General features: G+C 40.4%; 1 protein-coding gene across 10 annotated transcripts in view; it reads right to left on the minus strand.

Annotated features, from left to right (window-relative positions):
• SLIT2 (slit guidance ligand 2) overlaps positions 1-23,164 on the minus strand; it is a 411,548-nt gene that overhangs the window by 314,217 nt on the left and 74,167 nt on the right. The gene's annotated exons all lie outside the window — the stretch shown is intronic.

Consider the following 23,164-nt stretch of genomic DNA (forward strand, 5'->3'; position numbering starts at 1 on the left):
CATTATCAGAACAAAGGATATTGGGCTAGACGGACCATTGGTCTGACCTAGTTATGCTCGTTCTTATGTTATACACAGGTCTCTTGCATTGAAGATATGATTCTATTAAATCATCTAATCCAGCCTCTTGTCAATGCAGAACTGTCCGTGGTAGTATATCTTTCCAATGCTTTGTCCAGTCTAATTTTAAAAATGGCTCAAGTAATTTGTCTTCCATACATACTGATAACTACTTTGCTTACACATTGCTCTCTCCTAGTCATTTCCTGGAATGCCTCCATTCAACAGTAAGTACTCAGGGAATGAATATTGATTTTTGTATTCAGCTTCTTTCATGTTTGCTGTTAGAATTAAAAATATGTTTGCTGTATTTTTCAGAAGAAAATAAGAGTAGACTATTTTCCTTTTAAATTGTTTCTGTTTTCCAAAGAGCATCTTTATCAAATGACAGGGGAATAGTTTAATAAACCATTTACTTGAATGAAGAGCAAAGGAATTTATAATCTGCAATTTTAGGTTCCACAAATACTATTAGTGAAACTACTTTTCTTTTAATGCAAAAAATCATTCATTTGCACATAAACACACGCAAACTACATAAAAACTGCCACTTGAAGTAGTAAAAAGGTAATATATTAAAATACTTTAAATATCTTTGTTGGTTGTTTGTGTTTATTGAACAAAGCATCTAGACAGCCCTTCCAGAAATGCATTAAAAAAAAAAAAAAGAACAAATCACCTTCTTAAGGGTCTATGCTTTCTGATGATATACAGTCTCTACACATCTTTTTATTGTTTCATAAAGACTTATAAATGAACAAAAAGTCCAGTTTCAGTAATAGTTATTTCTATATTATCTTTTAGGTTGATTTGGTAAATATATAATTATATTCTCTTTTAAAATTGTGGATTTTCCATATGGAGAATCCAGTTTTAAAGAATACCCTATCTTTTTATCAGATAATCCATCTCTGCTATTTTTCTGAACTGCCTTAGGAAGAAATAGCTGAAAATGCCTGTTTAAAAAGAAATTAATGGGTAAGTCAGCTCTGACCAATCCTTTGCAGCTTGTAAGTATATCTTTTCATTATATATCTGATAGGATCATCTGAAAATGCTTTTTCTCATCTGTGTTCACACAAAATTTGCTTAATGCTTCTGAGATCATGAATGTCTAATTAAGAAAAGTACAGAAAGTGCAGTAGCCATCTCCATACAGTTTACCTGTATTTTTCTTTGAAAACAAATATGAGCTGAATAGTCCAATCCAACTTTTCATAGCTTGGCATTTTCCAGTAGAGACTCCTCTTTTAATAGAGCCCCCCTCTCCTCTGCTCATTGCTGTGAATAGTCAATGCTAGTAGAGAGCTGTTCATCCAACTGATACACAAATACTTAACCATACTGGCCTATGTTAGATTCAGTGTCCAAAATCGGCCAGCTTCGGTTGAATACATAGACTGGACAAGGGAGATCAGGAACTGTTTCCATTTGATAGAACGTGACTGGTGAGCAAGCTGGGACTGTTCCAAGATTCTTCTGCTCCCAGTAGACAAAGTATAAACCAAGCAAGCAATATGCCTGCAAGCTATCACAATGATTCAGAAGAAAGGGTGTTGAACTGATTTAGAGCTTAGTCAGTGGGAGACTGCACTCCTGCTTCAGGTTCATACTACCTAAAGAAATCACTCCATCGGACAATCAAAAAAGGGCATGTCACTTTCTAGAAAGTCAGAAAAATCACTACGATTTTAATTCAAAAATATGAACTGAGATGATATTACCTATCCCAGATAACTGGTTTTCATTCTGCATGTACAGGAAGCTTCCAGACAGACCATTTTTAAAGTGCTTTAGTTACATTTAAGATATTTCAGTGTATTAATTATACACTATAGTACATACCTTAGCAGAGAAAGCACAAATAAAAAATCATCATTTAGTGCCCTAAACATATTAAAAGTTGAAAATTCGCTACAAGGAAAATGCTTTATACAGAATATAGAAAGACATGAAAGAAGCAAGTCCATTTGGAAATGTTGACTTTTTCCACAAACCAAGCTAAGGAATACAGTAATCAAATGTACAAACACAGTAAATAAGAGCTATTACTCACATTAGACCGTATAGCAAAGCCATTATTCGTGTCTCAACACGATCCTCACCCACTCACACAAAACACAAGACAGTGAAAGAACAGAGGGTAATGTAAAAAAAGCAGCTCATTAGCTATGGATGAAACAACACGACAGATGTGTAATCCAGTTGCTTAATGCACTATTGGAAGGTGCTCAAATACCACGGTGATGAACACAGTATAAGAATGCACATAGAACAGAAGAAACATTATGGAAAAATTTCCTTTCAACCACTCAGCAGGCCATGTTGCAGTCTTTTAATGACCCAATTGTCATCTCATCTGGTACACTCGCTATTTAACCTTGTATGAGAAAGGTAGACATTCAATACTAGGTGCTTATCAAGACCTCTAACCAACCTCGATTCCTATCAGTTGTACAGTTTGATGGGCCAATAGAGCGCAAAACTGCAGTAGTGCAGACTATCTCCTGGAATATTGATCTATACTACATGTAAAGAAAAATCTATACTCCAGTTAATGACTAGAAGAGCACCATAGAATAAGCCAATCTCAGCTAAATTTACAGGATCTGTGTTCGAAAATAAAATTTGGAAGGAAACTAAGTGATGGCAGACAGGATCACAAGGAAGTGAATGCAAGCAACATTAAGACTGAAAAAGAGGCAGGATAAAAGAAGTGGACAAATGTAATCTACGAGGATGGTGAATGAGAAAGTTTTTAAAACTAAGGGCCCAACTGTCCAATCCTTACTCATTTTAACTGTTTTCATTCCCTCAGGTAGGACAAATGTCCTTTCATGGCTCCACCTTCTGAAAACCCACTTCCCCACCACTTGTTTATCAAGATGTTTCATTCTGCAGAAAACCAGCAACAGCTTTGCAAACCACTGGTCATCTACAGCCAGCAATTTGAGAACCACTAGATCATGCAGTTAGGGCTAGTTCATACTCATCTGAGGACTTCTGTAAAGCCATGGAATGAGACCTCCTTGCTGTGAGGTCTCAGAATCCTGCCTGATCCCTTCACCAAATGCAAATACCATACAAGCATCTGCATGTGTATGGCTGGAGAGCTGTAAAATCCAATTAGCAGAAGTAGTATACCTTGGCCCAGAATTGGTGTGTATCTCCACGGAGAGAGTTATGGGAATACTAAATGGTGTGTAACCATTAAAGAGAAAGAGGGAAGAACTTGCATTGTGTCCCCAAGCTCAGGGCCACTATAAAGGGAGAAACAATCTGATTTCACAAAGGTGGATCACCATCGTGTTCAGATACTATGATGAGGGGAGCTATATAACAACACAGATAAACATTTTCAAATCTCTTTTAGGATGAAGCACCTCATACTGTATGTCACGATACTGGAATACGAATAGTAAACATTCCACTAAAATTTCAACCTTCCCCCCTGCTGGGGTCTCAATATCCTGAAGACCCCAGCGTCTTCAGGCTTACTAGCACTGTCTGAAGCACCCACAAGTACAACACACAAATAACTTCAGTAACTAAAGAAATATGATGTTAAAAAAACAAAGCAAATAACAAAAACAAAAAAGAATGTTAAGGAAATTTTAGGAATTCAACAAAATATCCTGATCAAGGCAAGTCATGAGACTTAAATTGTTCAATGCAGGTAGTCCACTTTACATAGGCCGGTAGGCTAATTATATCAAACTCCCATAAAGAATCCAATTACACTTTAAAATGCATTTGTTTTACTTATTTCTTCAGAATTAAAACCATGGACTTTTGAAGGTACACTGTTTTAAGCATAAAAATATTCATATATAAAAAGTTACTGAGATCTATATTGTGGCTGTCCTTCTTTCCCTAATCAATGGGATGTGTTTTCAATTACCACAAACATAATCTAAGTATAAATTTACCATTAAAAAATAAACCTACACAGCCTGCAAAAACTTCTCTTTAACACCTGATTTTCTTTTTAGTTGTTTTTAAAAAGATGACACTGCATGTTAGTACACTAATTTTATATTTATTTTTAAATATTTAATATTATCAAAACTAATAATTTAATTAGGACTTATTCATTTCACTTCCAATGAAAAACGTGTGGTGTGTGCATACTACTACCACCACCACCTTCAACTTTCACAAGGTAAGTAATCTGGCAGCCTCCAATAGATTCTCACTTCACCACTCCATTTAAAATAGATTCCTTTATTCCTGTAATAAAAGAACAGAAGAAATGCTTCCCTCCCCATTCTCTTTCATCTCATAATTTTCCTAGACTTAAAACAGCATTCTTAGTGCTAACTCTAACCCTGGGTTTCTTTCACAGCACTTTATTAACCCAATTCATTTACAAGGAAACCCTAGCAGAATTTATTTCATTTATTACTATTTTTACGTCAAACAAAAACTCTCCTTTTTCAAACAAAGTGATTCTCAATTACTGCAATATGCAGGATAGCATGGCTCATTTCACCACTCAGAACTAGCTAATTCAGCAAAACTTGCTGTTTCAATTGATCCAACACTAGCTTATTTCCAGCTTCCTCTCTTACAAAAGGGAAAAACAAACGAAACACTAACATAATAGGTTTATAAGCAAATTCTGATGCCTTTCATTTACCTTAAAATGAAGCATATTATCCTGTAAAGTACAAATTGGAAAGCCCTATTTTGGCAATCTAGCTCACACCTGCAGGTTTACTCATATACAATGTAGCTTCCAGCCTTTTAACATCTAGTTTAAAAAGCTGTTTAAATGTGATCTGGATGCTTTTTACAGATTTCTGACCATTGGGGGGAGATTTTTAAGAGCCTGTTGTGTTGCCGTAATGCTGCTCCCAGTGAGTTGTTAAAAATCTCACCCACAGAGTTTAAAAAAGAAACAAAACATTCAGTCTACAAAAAGCTATTGGTCAAAATTCTCAAGCATCGGTGCATGTAGCTAGTCATTTATTTAGGTGTCTGCTTTTCAGAAGTGCACAGCATTCTCAGCTCTATTAGCAGCTACCGAGGCTGCAGGTGCAAAGCTCCTTTAAAAAAAAAAAAAAAAAAAAAAAAATCAGGCCACTTTCTTAGCCCTGGTCTACACTACGAGTTTAGGTCAAATTTAGCAGCATTAGGTCGATTTAACCCTGCACCCGTCCACACGACCAAGCCTGTTTTGTCGACTTAAAGGGCTCTTAAAATCGATTTCTGTACTCCTACCCAGCGAGGGGAGTAGCGCTAAAATTGACCTCGCTGGGTCGAGTTTGGGGTAGTGTGGACGGAATTCGATGGTATTAGCCTCTGGGAGCTATCCCAGAGTGCTCCATTATGACCTCTCTTGTCAGGTTTCCCTCCCCACTCTGAACTCTAGGGTACAGATGTGGAGACCTGCATGAAAGCCCCCTAAGCTTATTTCTACCAGCTTAGGTTAAAAACTTCCCCAAGGCACAAATCCTTTGTCCTTGGAAGTACCCAGCCACCACCAAGTGATTTAGACAAGAATCAGGGAAAGGACCACTTGGAATTCCTATTCCCCCAAAATATCCCCTCAAGCCCTACACCCCGTTCCTGGGAAGGCTTGAGAATACTATACCAACCAAATAGGTAAACCAGATTCCTAAAAAACAGAACTTTATTATAAAGAAAAAAAGTAAAAGAAGCACCTCTGTAAAATCAGGATGAAGTTAACTTTATAGGGTAATCAGATTCAAAACACAGAGGATTCCCCTCTAGGCAAAACTTTAAAGTTACAAAAAACAGGGATAAACCTCCCTCTGAGCACAGGGAAAATTCACAAGTTGAAAACAAAAGGTAATCTAATGCGCCCTGCCTTATTTACTTACTCGTTTTGCAATACTGAGACTCACTTTAGGATGGTTTATAGGAGAAGGAGTTTTCTGACCTGGTGCTTCTCTACTTCCCAAGAGAACACACAAACAAAGCCTTCGCACCCCCAGATTTGAAAGTACCTTCTTTCCCCATTGGTCCTTTTGGTTAGGTGCCAACCAGGTTATTTGAGCTTCCTAACCCCTTACAGGTAAGGAGAAATTCTAGGCTACCCTTTGCTGTATGGTTATGACAGCTCTGAACAGCACTCTCAACTCAGATGCACTGGCCAGGTAGACGGGAAAAGCGCCGTGAACTTTTGAATTTCATTTCCTGTTTGGCCAGCGTGGTGCGCTGATCAGCACTGGTGACAATGCAGAGCTCATCAGCACAGGTGACCATGGAGACCCAGAATCGCAAAAGAGCTCCAGCATGGACCGAACGGGAGGTACTGGATCTGATCGCTGTATGGGGAGAAGAATCCATGCAGGCAGAACTCCATTCCAAAAGACGAAATGCCAATATATTTGCCAAAATCGTCAAGGGATAGCTCAGTGGTTTGAGCATTGGCCTGCTAAACCCAGGGTTGTGAGTTCAATCCTTGAGGGGGCCATTTAGGGATATGGGGCAAAAATTGGGGATTGGTCCTGCTTTGAGCAGGGAGTTGGACTAGATGACCTCCTGAGGTCCCTTCCAACCTTGATATTCTATGAAGGGCATGATGGATAGAGGCTACAACACGGACACACAGCAGTGCCGCGTGAAAGTTAAGGAGCGGAGGCAAGCCTACCAAAAAACAAATTATGCGAACGGTCTCTCCGGGTCAAAGCCCCATACATGCTGTTTCTATGATGAGCTGCATGCAATTCTAGGGAGCGCCCCTACCTCTACCCCACCACTATATGTGGACACCTACAAGGGGGGAGTCTCACGCAGCAGGGATGAGAATTTGGGGGACGAGGAAGATGATGATTAAGAGGAAGTTGAGAGTAGCGCACAGCAGGCAAGCGGAGAATCCCTTCTCCCTGGCAGCCAGGAACTGTTCATCACCCTGGAGCCAATACCCTCCCAAGGCGGGCTCCCGGACCATGAAGCCGGAGAAGGCACCTCTGGTGAGTGTACCTTTATAAATATTATACAGGATTTAAAAGCAAGCGTGTTTAATTATTAATTTGCCCTGAAGACTTGGGATGCATTCGCGGCCAGTATAGCTACTGGAAAAGTCTGTTAACATGTCTGGGGATGGAGCGAAAATCCTCCAGGGACATCTCCGTGAAGCCCTCCTGGAGGTACTCTAAAAGCCTTTGTAGAAGGTTTCTGAGGAGGTCACCCTTATTCCGTCCTCCATGGTAGAACACTTTTACCACGTCAAGCCAGTAGCAAGTAGTCTGGAATCATTACAGAACAAAGAATTGCAGCGAATGGGCCTGGGCTTTGGTGGCATTCAAGCAATATCCTTTCTTTATCTCTTGGTGTTAGCCTCAGGAGAGTGATATCATTCATGGTGACCTGGTTCAAATATGGGAAATTTGTTTAAGGGGACATTCAGAGGTGCCCGTTCCTGCTGGGCTGTTTGCCTTTGGCTGAAAAAAAATCATCCCTGCTGTTAGCTATGCGGTGGGGGAGGCCCGTTCATGCTGAGCTGTTCGCGTTTGTCTGACAGGGATCTTCCCTGATACTAGCTACGCAGTGTGTGTGTGGGGGGGGGTGAAGCGATCATCCCAGAGAATTGGGGGGAGGGGGGTTGGGTTGTGCTGCACATTCACCCTAAAACCGCAGCACCTCCTTTTAAATGGCCAACCCAACGGGCTTTGCTTGGTATGGGAATGGAGGGTGCTGCTGTTTGAAACCGTTCCCACATGTTATGAAAGTTGAAGAAGCCGAAACCCTTTGACTTCTCACGGCTGCCTGCAAGCCAAATTCTGTTGCCCAGCTGAGCGTGTGTGATGTCTCACACCAAACTGGCAGGCACTCAATATAAGAGGCAAAATACGACCTTGTAGCAAAAGCATATGTGCTATGTAATGTGAATCGCTTGATTCAGTGTGAAATAGTCTTCCCTTTGTTCTCTAAAATGTGTCTTTTTAAATACTACTCTCCTTTTTTCCTCCTGCACCTGCAAATGTTTCTACGCTCCCTCTACCATCTCCGTCCCAGAGGCTAGCGCAGATTAGAAGGCGGAAAAAAAACACTCGCGATGACATGTTCTCAGAGCTCATGCAGCCCTCCCGCACTGAAAGAGCTCAGCAGAATGCATGGAGGCAAACAATGGCAGAGACCAGGAAACGGTTAAATGAACGCGATGAGTGGAGGGAAGAATGTGATGAGAGGAGGCAGGATGCAATGCTGAGCCTAATGGGGGAGCAAACTGACATGCTCAGGTGTCTGGTGGAGCTGCAGGAAAGGCAGCAAGAGCACAGACTGCCACTGCAGCCCCTGTATAACCTCCTGCCCTCCTCCCCAAGTTCCATATCCTCCTCACCCAGATGCCCAAGAATGCGGGGGGAGGGGGAGTGAAGAGGCTACGGGCACCCAGCCACTCCACCCCAGAGGATTGCCCAAGCAACAGAAGGTTGGCATTCAATAAGTTTTGAACTGTAGTGTGGCCTTGTCCTTCCCTCCTCCCCTCATGCACCACCCAACCCGGTGCTTCCCTCCTCACCCACCCCTCCCGGGCTACCTTGTAAGTTTTCCCCCTATTTGTGTGATGAATTAATAAAGATTCATTAATTAATAAAATGCATGATTTTGAAACAATAATGACTTTATTGCCTCTGAAAGCGGTGATCGAAGGAGGGAGGTTGGTTGGCTTACAGGGAAGTAGAGTCAACCAAGGGGGCGGGTTTTCATCAAGGAGAAACAAAGAGAACAAACAGAACTGTCATACCGTAGCCTGGCCAGTCATTAAACTGGTTTTCAAAGCTTCTCTGAAGCGCAGGGCAATCAGCTGTGCTCTTCTAATCGCCCTGGTGTCTGGCTGCACGTAATTGGCTGCCAGGCGATTTGCCTCAACCTCCCACCCCGCCATAAACATCTCCCCCTTACTCTCACAGATATTGTGGAGCACACAGTAAGCAGCAATAACAATGGGAATATTGGTTTCGCTGAGGTCTAACCTAGTCAGTAAACTGCGCCAGCAAGCTTTTAAATGTCCAAAAGCACATTCTACCACCATTCTGCACTTCCTCAGCCTATAGTTGAACTGCTCCTTACTACTGCCCAGGGTGCCTGTGTATGGCTTCATGAGCCATGGCATTAAGGGCTTCATAAGCCTTGGCATGGCTGGGTCCCCAAGGATAATTATAGGCATTTCAACATCCCCAATGGTAATTTTCTGGTGTGGGAAGTAAGTTCCTTCCTGCAGCTGTTCAAACAGACTAGAGTTCCTGAAGATGTGAGCGTCATGCACCTTTCCCGGCCATCCCACGTTGATGTCGGTGAAATGTCCCTTGTGATCCACCAGTGCTTGCAGCACCATTAAAAAGTACCCCTTGCAGTTTATGTACTGGCTGCCAAGGTGGTCCGGTCCCAAGACAGGGATGTGTGTTCTGTCTATCGCCCCACCAGTTAGGGAACCCCATTGCAGCAAAGCCATCCACTATGACCTGCACACTTCCCAGAGTCACTACCCTTGATAGCAGCAGCTCAGTGACTGCATTGGCTACTTGGATCATAGCAGCCCCCACAGTAGATTTACCCACTCCGAATTGATTCCCGACTGACTTGTAGCTGTCTGGCATTGCAAGCTTCCAGAGGGCTATCGCCACTCGCTTCTCAACTGTGAGGGCTGCTCTTATCTTATCGTCCCACCTGTCTGTGCTTGTTTCCCGGGCCCAGAATCAGCGTTCCACGGCATGAACGTGTCCCATTACCACCATGATGTCCAAATTGCCAGGGCCCGTGGTTTGAGAGAAGTCTGTGTCCCTGTCCTCATCACTATCGTGATCACTCTGTCGTTGCCTCCTCGCCTGCTTTTGCAGGTTCTGCACATACTGCAGGATAATGCGTGAGGTGTTTGCAATGCTCACAACAGCAGCGATGAGCTGAGTGGGCTCCATGCTTACCGTGATATGGCGTCTGCAGAAGAGCAGAGTTGCAGTGGAAGCGGTAGATGATGACAGATGCCACGAGAATAGATATTTATACAGAACGATGAGAGGACCTGCGAGGTGGATTCATGGCACCAGGAGAGCAGAATTGCAGTGGAAGTGGTGGAGGATGACAGTTAGCACTGTGCACATTTCCCGAGGAAGAACACAAGTACCCGGGAGCACATGACAGACAACATGGAGAAATTTGCTATTGAGACAAGAGCAGCAGAGCAGAGTTGCAGCAGAAGTGGTGGATGATGACGACGGTTAGCAGTCCTACTGCACCGTCTGCTGACAGCAGTATGGTGTCTGCACGGAAAAAAGGCGTGAAACGATTGTCTGCCATTGCTTTCACGGAAGGAGGGGCGACTGACAACATGTACCCAAAACCACCCGCAACAATGTTTTTGCCTCATGAGGCATTGGAAGCTCAACCCAGAATTCCAATGGGCAGCAGAGACTGCGGGAACTGTGGGATAGCTACCCACAATGCAATGCTCTGAAAGTCGACGCTAGCCACGGTAGTGAGGACGCACTCCGCCGACTTAATGCGCTTAGTGTGGACATACGCAATCGACTGTATAAAATCGATTTCTAAAATTCGACTTCTATCAGATCGATCTAATTTCATAGTGTAGACATACCCTTAGATGACTAACTTTAAGTACCCAGTACAACTGACAATTCTGGCTACTGGCTTTAAATAAATCACATTTGTATTGTTATCATGATGTTAAAAACTTTAAGTTAAAAAAATTACTTGCTGATATTACAGAACAATTTAACCTTGACTCTCCAGTTTAATGGACCTGTCGGAAACTAATCTGCACATAAGAGCCATCAATATTTGAAATCATGACTTTGGAGACTGGTTTAAATATAGCCCTACAATTGTGTTTAGTCATAAAAGTAAAAAAAAAAATTGTGTTTATTTTTCTTTAATACTCCATTATAAAAAAAAAACCCTGATATAGTCTACTTCACAAAATGCCCATTCCTTTCAATGGATTTCCATTTGTGGAATCAAAGCAGAATATTGGAAAGGTAAATGTGCACTTTAAAGGAAGATAAGGAAGATATTCTGTTGATTAAAGTTGGATACTGGTAGTATTTTTTGTTGTACAACCTTGGAAAAAAATACCACAACTTCTCTGTGCCTCCCGTTTACCATTCTGAAAAACAGGTTTAAAGTGTATTAATCTGTGCACCTTTCAAACAAAGGTCCTGATCCTGCTAAACCTTATTCATGTCAGTAACGCCCTAGTCTCAATTCTGATCGCACTCTGGTATAATTCAACAACACCACCACTACATCAATTAACTTTCACTGATGTATAAATCAGTATCATTGATCAGAATCAGATTCTTAACTTTAGCAAAGCAGCTTGCTTAACAGTAAGGATTGCTCACAGTGAGGGAGGACTTGAAGCAACAGGGATAAATAATGTAACTTACTGAAGGAAAATAGGTACAGAGTGTGAAATAAGTGGACAGTGGCTGACTAAATTTACAAACTATTGGTTTTGTCTTTTATGCAGTAAAAGTACACTAGCTCGATAACTTAAGTATTTCCTGTATTTTTCCAATCCAGTAGGTCTCCTGCTCTTGGTTTGCTTTACTATGTTATGTAACAGTTAGCCTAAAATAGCTAATGGAAAAGAAAGCAATAATACAATTAATGCATCTAAGTCTAATTAGTTTAATTTCTGAATAATCACTTCCTGCTTTCCTGTTTCTGAAGGAACATGAGTTTAAGAATGGACATACTGGATCAGACCAATGGTCCATCTATCTCAGTATCCAGCCTCTGATAGATACAGCCAGTGCCAGATGCTTCAGAGGGAATGAACAAGACAGTTTTGAGTGATCTATCTTCTGTCATCCAGTGCCAGCTTCTGGCAATTGAAAGTTTAGGTATACCCGGAGCATGAGGCTGCGTCCCTGAACATCTTAGCTAATAGCTATTGATGGCATACGTGCCGATTCCATGGGTGCTTTGGGGCTGGAGCACCCACGGGGAAAAAATTAGCAGGTGCTCTGCACCCACCGGCAGCCAAGCTCCCCACTCCTCACCTCCTTCTCCCCCCCTCCCCGAGTGTGCCACATCCCCACTCCTCCTCCTCCCTCCCAGCACTTCCAGCTCTCCTGCCACCTAATAGCTGTTTGGCGGCGCTTAGGACTTTCCGGAAGAGCGGGGGAGGAGCTGGGATGCGGCATGCTCAAGGGAAGAGGCAGGGCAGGGCCGGGGACTTGGGAGAAGGGGTGGAATGGGGGCGGGATGAGGGTGGTGCAGGGGCGGGGTTGAGTACCCACTGAGCAGAGAGGAAGTTGGCAACTATGATTGATGGACCTTTCCTCCATGAACTCAAATTCTTTTTTTAACCCAGTTTTATTTCTGGCGTTGATAACATCCCCTAGCAATGAGTTGACTATCCACTGTGTGAAGTACTTCCTTTCGTTTGTTTTTAAACCTGCTGCCTATTAATTTCATCGGGTGAACCCTAGTCCTTGTTTCAGAGTAACAGCCGTGTTAGTCTGTATTCGTAAAAAGAAAAGGAGTACTTGTGGCACCTTAGAGACTAACCAGTTTATTTGAGCATGAGCTTTCGTGAGCTACAGCTCACTTCATCGGATGCATAGCATATCGTGGAAACTGCAGAACTAGTCCTTGTGTTATGTGAAGGAGTAAATAAGACTTTCCTTTTCAATTCTTCATACCATTCATGATTTTATAGACCTCTTTCATATCCCCCCTTAGTCACCAATTTTCTAAGATGAACAGTCCCAGTCTTTTTAATATCTTCTCATACAGAAGCTATTCCACACTCTTAATCATTTTTGTTGCCCTTCCCCATAACTTTTCCAATTCTAATATATCCTTTTTTTGAGATGGGAGAAACAAAACTTCATGTGGTATTCAAGATGTGGGAGTAGCATAGATTTATATAATGGCATTATGATATTTTCTATGTTATTATCTATACCTTTCCTGTGGGTTCCTAACATTCTGGTACCTTTTTTGACTGCCGCTGAACACTGGTTTTGAGAAAATTATCCACGATGACTCCAAGATCTTTTTTTTGAATGGTAACAATGATTTAAACCCTTTTATTTCGTACTGGGTATTAGTTGGGATTATATTTTCAAATGTTCATTACTTTGCACTTAACACTGAATTTCATGTGCCATTTTGTTACCCAGTTTAGTGAGATTCTTTTGTAACTCTTTGGAGGCAGCTTGGACTGTCATGGGTAATTTTATATCATCTGCAAATTTTGCCACCTCATTGTTCATTCCATTTTCCAGATCATTTATGAATATACTGAAAAGCCCAGGTCCCAGTACATATCTTCATGGGACTCCGCTATTTACCTCTGTCCATGGTAAAAATGGACCATTTATTCCTACCCTGTGTTTCCTATCTTTTAACCAGTTACGGATGCATAAGATCTTCCCTCTTATCCCATGACTGCTTAGTTTACTTAAGAGCCTTTGGTGAGGGACCTTATTAAAACCTTTCTGAAAGTCCAAATACACTATATCAACTGGATCAGCTTTGTCCACATGTTTGTTGACTCTCTCAAAGAATTATAATAGGTAAGTGAGGCATATTTTCCCTTTACAAAAGCTGCATGACCCTTCCCAGCATAGCATGTTCATCTATGCATCTGATAATTCTGTTCTTTACTATAGTTTCAACCAATTTGCCTCGTAGGGAAGGTTGGCTTATTTGTCTGTAGTTGCCAGAATTGCATCTGGTGCCTTACAAATAAATATATAAGCAAACATTAACTCTGAGTATCCTCCAATCATCTGGTACAAAGGCTAATTTAAGCTAGAGGTTACCTACCACAGTTAGTAGGTTTGCAATTTCATATTTGAATCCCCCCCTCAGAACTCTTGGGTTAATACAATCTAGTTCTAGCAATTTACTATTGTTTAATTTATCAGTTTATTCCCAAACTTCCTCTACTGACACCTCAATCTGGGACAGTTCCTCAGATCTGTAACCTAAAAAGAATGTGGGGATCTCCGCCATATCCTCTTCAGTGAAGACCGATGCAAAGAATTCATTTAGCTTCTTCTTGTCTTTCCAGAGTCCTCCTTTTAGCACCTACATCATCCAGTGGCCCCACTGACTATTTGGCAGGCTTCCTGTTTTCAAAAAGAAAAGGAGTACTTGTGGCACCTTAGAGACTAACAAATTTATTTGAGCATAAGCTTTCATGAGCTACAGCTCACTTCATCGGATGAAGTCATTGCATGCTCAAATAAATTTGTTAGTCTCTAAGGTGCCACAAGTACTCCTTTTCTTTTTGCGAATACAGACTAACATGGCTGCTACTCTGATTCCTGTTTTCAGTGTACTTAAAAAAAAAATTGCTGTTTTTGTTTCCTTAGCTAGTTGCCCTTCAAATTCTTCCTTGACCTGCTTTATTATACTTTTACACTTGACTTGCCAAAGTTTATGGCTCTTTTGTATTTTCTTCAACACTATTTGGACTTCCAATTTTTAAAGGATTCTTCTTTTACCTGTAACTGCCTCTTTTAACTTTCCTGTTTAGCCATGGTGGCATTATTTGGGTCCTTTTACTTTATTTTTTTTTTTTATTTAGGGCACATATTTGGTTTGAGACTTTATTATGGTGGTTTTTTAATAGTCTTTGTGCAGTTTGCAGGCATCTCACCCTTGTGACTATTCCTTTTAATTTCTGTTTAACTAGATTCCTCATTTTTGCATAGTTCTCCTATGCTACCGTGGTGGGTTTCTCAGTCATTTTTATCCCTAGAAGGATATTAAATTAAATTTAAGTTTTATATCTGTCATGCACAATCTCTTCATGTTCAGAAAATGCAACACCTAAACAATTTGTCTGATATATGTATAAATTAGTGAATAGAATACTTTAAATCTTTCCCTTTTCACATTAATAGAATATATAATTATTTCCTACGCTCAGCCAAGGAACAAGATATAACAAGGAATAATAAGAAGTATTAGCTGATCTTTTGTTTATTAAATATGCTTTGCTAAGGACAGAATCACAGCTGCAAGAAATCCTTTATTCATAAGCACAACCATTTGGCTTCTTATTTTGCTCCAAGCAAAATTAAGTATCTAGTTAGTTCCACAAAAAGGTTCACTTGACCTTCAATTTTATCAGTTATATGTATCTTTATTAAACTGAATCATAAGAAATTCAGGAATAAAACTACAGTAATTTGCCTAACAGCTTTGGAATTATGAAACAAAATCTGGTTTTTTTGTTCTGTAAAAAAATGAAATCCCTCAAACAACTTAAGAAGGGGTTAAAAATTAACTCACATCAAGCATAGGAAAATTTATCTTTGCTTATTTTAAAATTTCCCTTTAATTAGCAAGACCTGCACATCCTACACTAGGGTGGTTGAAATTTGCTCATGGATCCTGGAGGTGAACTAGACCTGTCAGTCGTTGGTAGGACATAGGGCTTCAGCCTCTGAAGAGGCCGCTACTTTGAAAATTTTCTCAGATAAAAAGGAACTGCTGACCAACCAGGTTCCCTAACTGATTAATTTTTTTAAAATATGGTACTTCTATTGCAGAGCTTGAGTTTTCTATAATCGATCTATTCCCAAACTGAGTCGGGCTCATATGGTGGTTGGACCTGTAGACCTTGCTCTTCGAATAGAAGAAATTTCAACTAACAGACATTTTCTTATTCTACCAGCAAAACAAGGTCCAATGATATTTTATCAGCTATTGTCATTGTGGATGCTTAGGGGAGCAGAGCTATCTTTGAAAAAGTGGTGTACTTTAACTCCCTCCATTCTCCTGACACACAATGTGCAGCACTATTTTTGATGGCTGCATACACCAAGGTTTGCAAATATAATTAGTAAAAATGTCTTAAGTGGCCAAGCACTGGATTTTTGGATCCTGGGGAGAAGATCAATCTTTTCTGGGAACTTTCAGCCTCTCTACAGAATAGCCTTTTCTGACACATTGTACCCCATGTAACACCCTGTACCGCCATGTTTATCACTTTTATACGGTTAGGATATATTTTGTACAAAGTACGCCGTGGGAGGTATTATTTAAAAACTCAATCTTCTGAAAATAATTAACTGTGCTGTTAAAATGTGTATCAACATTATGAGATTTTATTATATGTTTGTTACTGTATGGCTATGCGAGTAGAGCCTGGAGAGGCTGCTTTTCACTAGCAAAGCAGTGTAAAAGGCACCCTGGGCTTCAGAATTAAAGAGACACCGCAGTTCAACAGTCCAGATTGTACCGTAGTGGATGTCTCATCTCTCTCTCTCCCCAACATTCAGGACCTGTTTGTCTGAAGAGGCCATCAACTAGCAAAACAGCTGAAGCATATTCACGGCCAGAGGATACTCCTCCTCAGACTGGGCCAATAAGACATTAGAGACTGAGGATACATAGCCATGAATTCACCTCACTGCAGATTTTTCTGGATGTGTTTAATCTGATTATCCCAGACTGGTTATCCCTCCTTTTTTACCTGTTGGAGGAGAACCCACAAAAGGACTGCTTAGTTTGTGGCGTGTCTTGTCCTCATTCCTATAGTGCCTGGTGGTGTGTAGTATCTGTTTGCTTTTATCTAACAACTCTGCCACAATGCTGTCCATTGGTTTGCTGAAAAAATTGGTGACTTGTCACCCAACAGTAACAATTTCGCCTGGATACTGGCTTTCCAGGATTGGAGGATTGTTTCTCCTTCAAAACACAAAGTAACTCATGGTTATACACTGGCTATAAACCATGCTGTTAGGGATACTTTTCATATGGAGGCCCCTAATTAACGCTTTTTGTCCTCATTAGCAGAGCTATTCTGTACATTTAGGCTGCAATGAAACTCTAGAGAGTTTGGGTGTGTCTTCACTGCAGAGTTCGCCCAGATTCTTACCCAGGTGTACTCCTAACCCCTTCGCCATCCACACCGAAAACCTTCTCATGCAAATTAAGTGGCACTTTCAATCCAGGCTTGTCATCACAGTTGGCTGTGTGATTCTGAGCCCAGGTCCAACTGGTAACCCACCCATTTTACAGTGAGAATGCAGGCTAATCATCCTCCATGACTTTCCACAATTCCCACCATGTGCCCAGGAGAACAGGCAAGTTCCCTCACTATTCACTGGGAAAGAATCAAAGTGGCTCAGTTTACGGAGGTACAAAGAATAGCCCAATATACCCCCCCACCCCGAAGTCTTAGTAACACAAACAGGTGAGTACAGCACCAGTAAGGACACATTTCAGAGTAACAGCCGTGTTAGTCTGTATTCGTAAAAAGAAAAGGAGTACTTGTGGCACCTTAGAGACTAACCAGTTTATTTGAGCATGAGCTTTCGTGAGCTACAGCTCACTTCATCGGATGCATAGCATATCGTGGAAACTGCAGAAGACATTATATACACACAGAGACCATGAAACAAAACTTCCTCCCACCAGTTATTTGGGTATGGTGTTGCAGTGAGGTTGCTTAGACTCAGGTGCCAATTACCCCAGCTACCTCAGCACAGAAGACATACCAAATCAGGTCAATTTCAATTTTATTGGTACTCAGCTTTCCCAAACAGCAGGAAAAGCAGGCACTTGAGTTAGTCACTGGGAAGGACTCAAAAATGAAGGCTGAAGGAATTGAAAAATAGCACTGGACAATGTATCTCAATTTTTTCCATACCATGTCCTCATGTTACAACAGAAAAATGTTTCAAGATTCTCCTCTCCTCTAGTCGTGAAGAATGCGAAAGTGATCATGGCCCCTGCCCTCTTTTCAGAGTAGCAGCCATGTTAGTCTGTATCCGCAAAAAGAAAAGGAGTACTTGTGGCACCTTAGAAACTAGTACTCCTAGTCACAGAAGTACTCCTGTTCTTCCTGCCCTCTTTGTGACTTCCATGATGAAAATCCATGGTGTACAGATTTGGGGCTTGGCAGATTTGAGAAACAAAGAGAAAACATTCTCTTTCTTTCTTGTAGCTGACAGAAGCTTCGTAGGGTTCTGAATTTAATATAAGCTCATCCTGAAATTAACAAAGATGGAACAAACAATGAACAAGACCTAAAGTCATCACCTCATAAGAATTCCAGCACTCATCCTTTTCCCTGAAATGACACAGGAATATACTATATGAAAAGGAAAAGGCAGAGTAAAGCAAGGGAGGGAAACAACATCTAACAAAATCAAGTGACAAGCAATTGTTAATTTTCAACAGAAATTTGTTTGTCAGTGTTACAATTAACTACAATACAAAACTGTTTTATCCCTTTAAAATGAAGGCGTTAGTGGGGCGTGCATTTATCATACTTACTAGCAGGCTTAGTCTTCAGGCTAATAGGCACCAAAAAATATTCTTTAAGGCCCGCTGCTGAGAATTCACAGGATTATGTATAATATATGTATATGAATGAAGCTTTCAAATAATTTCTTGTTTTTGTGTAAAATATAAAACACAACCTCCAAATAATAGAGAAATCTATATAAAAAACCCACAGGATTTGAGAATGTACATGTTTCAGCTAGAACATGTACACTGAAAAAAAAAGAAAAAAGAGTACAGCATCTGGACATGTTAAAATACTGCACAAACCAAGGGACTGTAGCCTCTTCAAGTAGCGTTTTGAATTGGAACTTTTGAGTGGTTTCATCATATTTTTCTAAAGCAGTTTTGTGGAAAGTTGTATTTGAGCATCAACTTCACAATCAACTATTTAGTACTAACCAAGTTCAACATCCGATCCACAATTCACTAGGACTAAAATAAGGAATGCAAATGCTGTTAAGTGTCCTCCAAGTCTTATGTTAAGCTTGGGCACCGAATTCCTTTGTAGTTTCTGTAGGGCATTACCATTAGTATAGAAGGGTTAATGGAAAAGGCTGATGATTGTTTAAAAATTCACATTACCAAAGTGGATTACATTGCATCTACTGAAGGGATCAACAATGTAAGCCTACACTAAGCCATTATTGCAGAAACAAAGCTTTCATTTTAAGCCTTTAGAAACAAGCATAAAATGGACAAAAGAAAAAATTCTTCTGATGTAAGAACAAGGCAAACACTACATGCTTTTCATACAGACTCACATTTTCAGAGTCATGCACTACACGCGAAGATGGGACAGAGAGACTCCCCAAAAAGCTCATCATGAACTCCTGACAAAAATCAGTAAGTTACAGAAATGGACAGACAGATAAGCATGGATTATTCAAAGCCATGGAGGAAGTCTTTCCTTCTACTCCAGACACAGTCAATTTAAATATCTTGATTTAGGAATGAAGACTTAACTATTCAAATGTGCATGTAAAAAGTTCAGCTCCTAAATCCATAGTGAAATGCTTAAATATTTGCCTGATTTCAGGAGATGCCGACTACCCACAATTTCCACTGAAGTCAACAGGAGCTAGAGGTGCTTAGCACATCTGAAAAATCAGTCCACTTAGTTGCCTAAATATTGATTTAGAATCCCAACTTTATATACCCAAAGTTGAAAATATTGGCTGAATTGTTTAGGGTTTCCTCTAAAAGCTCCCCAAATCCATCTGTGCTCCTCCTACCTCCCACATACTAGCAATCTACTCTTATAAACTAAATTTTAGGCTGCAATTTAAACTGAAGTGCAAAGGTCTCTGATCAAGTCAAATTTGTAGTTCATTTTAGTTAGGGTTCTTAACAAGTAGACATCTGCATTTTCTTCCTGTGAATGCATTTGTTACTAATTCTTGTGCATGCATGAAACTTCAAGTTTCCTAGCAAAATGCTTGGCACAGAGGAAAATTCTATCAATCAACTATTTGACTTGCTATTAAATTTTATTTTTAAATCACCTCACATACTAATTAAGCTACACATTGTTCTTCTGCAAAAATTCAATTTTGTAAATCCTATCTCCAGCAGTGCAGATGATTTTACATTAAAACCAGAGAAATAAAAAATGGGGGATTTTTGACACAATGCAAATGTTTCTCAAACTGCATTCAGACAGGAAAAGAACATTTCAAAGTTATTCAGGCTGTGAGGATTTCTTTTTTAAAAGAAGTTTCACAGTCGATTTAAAAGCCAACTTGCATTTGAATTAGACTCTACAGACAACTATTGAAGAGTGTTTCAGTGCAAGGGCAAACTTCAGTTAACGCTTGAAGTGGGCTAGTAAAGAGGTGCAGCATCCTAGTGTCTTCAAATTGCTACGAGGACACTCTTATTAGACAATTTCATTTTCTGTATTCAGGTTAATCCAGTGCAAAACTGCTAAAATGATAGTTTTATAATCACATATGTGATAACTGACACAGAATATAACCTTCCTCAACAGGGTGTAAGTTTATGCTAAAAGTTTTGTTAAGCGCCTGATCCTGCTAGGTACTCAGCCAACTGTCAGATCATGTTCCACATCCTCAGGAGGTGCTCTGTGCCCACACCTGCCTCAGTGAAAGAACAGGAGTACTGCTACTGATTTCAATGGGAGCAAGATTGGGCCCTTTGATACACTGGTAGTTTGTTTTTCTCATGAAAGAGAAAAAACAGTGTGATTAGATGAACAATTTTCCTATTGCCAAGTGCAGTCACTGGTATATGATGGGGGTGAAGCAGTGAAGACACAGGAGATAGAGCAAAGAACTATAGGTAATTTTTTTCAAACATTCCTAAAATGTCAGTTTGCAAGATATTCATCCTAATTCTCTGGGTAAAATTTTCAAAAGCACTTAAGTCCCATTGGAAATCTATGGCCAAAAGAATACTCTGCAGTGTTCAACTGAGAAATTCTGCCTCTTTTTCTATTTGTGAATTATCTGCAAATAGCTTATGATTTTTTTCAACCATACTATTTACTCAAAATTATACACCAAACAATTCATGATCTGCAAACTGTGTGAACTGTTTATCGTAACTATTAAATACAAACAAAATTCTAGCTGTGTGATTAGTTTTGACTGGACATATACTGTAAGTCACACAATGTGTTTGTTCTCTGACTAGATAAGCAGACCAGGTTTGTGGTACACAAGTTCATAAACTCTACTTGCTTTCCATGAATATTTTCCAATATTTGTTTAAAATATACTGTTTCCATGACTGTTCCTGCCAGTAAATTTGTAAAATAAAATAGTCAAAGCAAATTACACAAAAAGGGCACATAGTCAAGCCAATTTGTTTATAGCTTTGCATGGATATTTCACAACATTATTTTGCGGTATTCAACTGAGCATTTACTAAAACAAACAAAACAGACTCCCCAGTGGGGGAGCACTCGTGATTAACTTTTAACAAAACCAACAAGTTAGACAGAAATGACAGGTATTACTGGAAGGCCAGGAGGAAATAATCTGTTGTGCTACAAGCATAGTTGATTTATAGTTCAGGATTTAATCCATACAGGAAGTAATTTAAAAAGTGAGAAACTTTGCTTGTAACAGGTACAATTTTCTACTGTGACAAGAAAAACTGGTATTGTATTTCTAGAAAGCTACCTGTTATGGAGCAAATTGTTTGCTACATCCCAAAGCATTGTTATTGATATGTAATCAACCCTTTGCCCTATTCTCTGCATAGGGCTACACCACACACTCTGGGATATACCAGTGACACTTAACTCATACATCGTTTTTTCTGATCGTACTCCAGTCTCTGCTCTGTAAACTACAGTTTTTCAGTTAAGGATGTCAGAGAAGCAACAGAAATCTAGCTGTTCACTTAATGATGTGAGCAGAAAAGCATGATTCCAAATTTGTTTTTGCAGATTATGTATGGCACAGAATACCTATATTTTGTTTTCAAGGGGACAGTTACAGACATTGATAGCTGCCTATCACGGATAAATGATGCTTGTATAGACACTTCATCTTGTCAGAACTGTATTGCCAATATATTTAATTTGTTTTATCATTTGTAAAATAAAACAGAACCTTTCTGTTCCAAGGCTTAACACTTTACAATAACTAGAACTCCATTTCTGTTGCTCCCATGCACCTGCTATTTTGCTTTAGTACTTCTCTGGACAGAAAAGGGATTTAAGACTTGAGACATTAAACCACCATTACCAAATGTCCAGCATGGTGAGAAATATTTTAAATGAACTACAAAGGATATACTGAATGCAAAATCTAACTCTTTGTCGTTATACTGTCCCGTAACGGTCATGTCCAAGAGTAAATCAGAAGTCATTTGAGAACTGGCAATATTGAAATATTAAAGTAGGCATCCTGTAGGTTGAGGGCCAAAAACCATTCCCTCTTTCAATGATGGACTGATTGTCGATAAAATGACCATCCTGAACTTCTGAGCCTTGAAAACTTGAGAGCTCTGAGGTCCAGAATAGGTCTCCATCCTCTCTTCCTTTTGGGTATTAGGAAGTAATGAGAGTAGAACTCCTTGCCTTGTAGATGTTGAGGTACTGGTTCTATAGCTCCTAACTGCAGGAGTCAAATCTCCTGACATAGGAGAGTCTCGTGAGAAGGGTCCCTTAAGAGGGATGAGGAAGGGTGTTATGGAGAAGGTAGAGAGGTGAAAGGATGAAGTTTCCAGATTGGATAATCTCGAGGACCCATCTGTCCAACATTATGCGCTCCCAGGCACTGTAGAATGCTGCCAAAGAATGGCCAAATGGGTGCATGGTCACAGACAGCAGTGGGGAGTGGTCTTGTGGCGCCTCAACCTGCCCGTCAAAAGTGGTATTTTGGGGGTAGGTAGCTGGAATGAAGATTGAGAATTGGAAGATTTATGTTTCATAAATTTTCCTTTCTTCCTTTGGGGCTCATAGTGGCACTCTGATGGGAACTGAGACGGGACTGGGGGCTAAAACATTGCTTTGCCCTGTTGTGTAGATTCTCAGTGGCCCTGGAATCCTTCACACTGTGGAGAGAGATGTCTCTTCTCCGCAAAGAGTTTCAAACCCTCAAAGGGAAAGTCCTCAGCTGTGGTCTGCACCTCCTTTGGCAATCCTCACAGGTGGAGCCATGACGCCTGTCTCCTCACTATAGCCATGGAGATGGATCTGGCAGCCGTGTTGGCAGCATCAAGGGCCACATAATGGCCTTTAAGAATTCCAGAGAACTCTCCAGAAGCTTGTCAATAAATTCATGTAACCTATTGTAATTTATGTAGTTGTATTTTGCCATGGGGGCCTGGTAATATGAAATTGTATGGTGGCCGAGGAATACTCCTTTTACCAAAGCAATCA

This window comes from Chelonia mydas, chromosome 4, assembly GCF_015237465.2.
Source record: "Chelonia mydas isolate rCheMyd1 chromosome 4, rCheMyd1.pri.v2, whole genome shotgun sequence".
Taxonomy (NCBI): Eukaryota; Metazoa; Chordata; order Testudines; family Cheloniidae; genus Chelonia; species Chelonia mydas.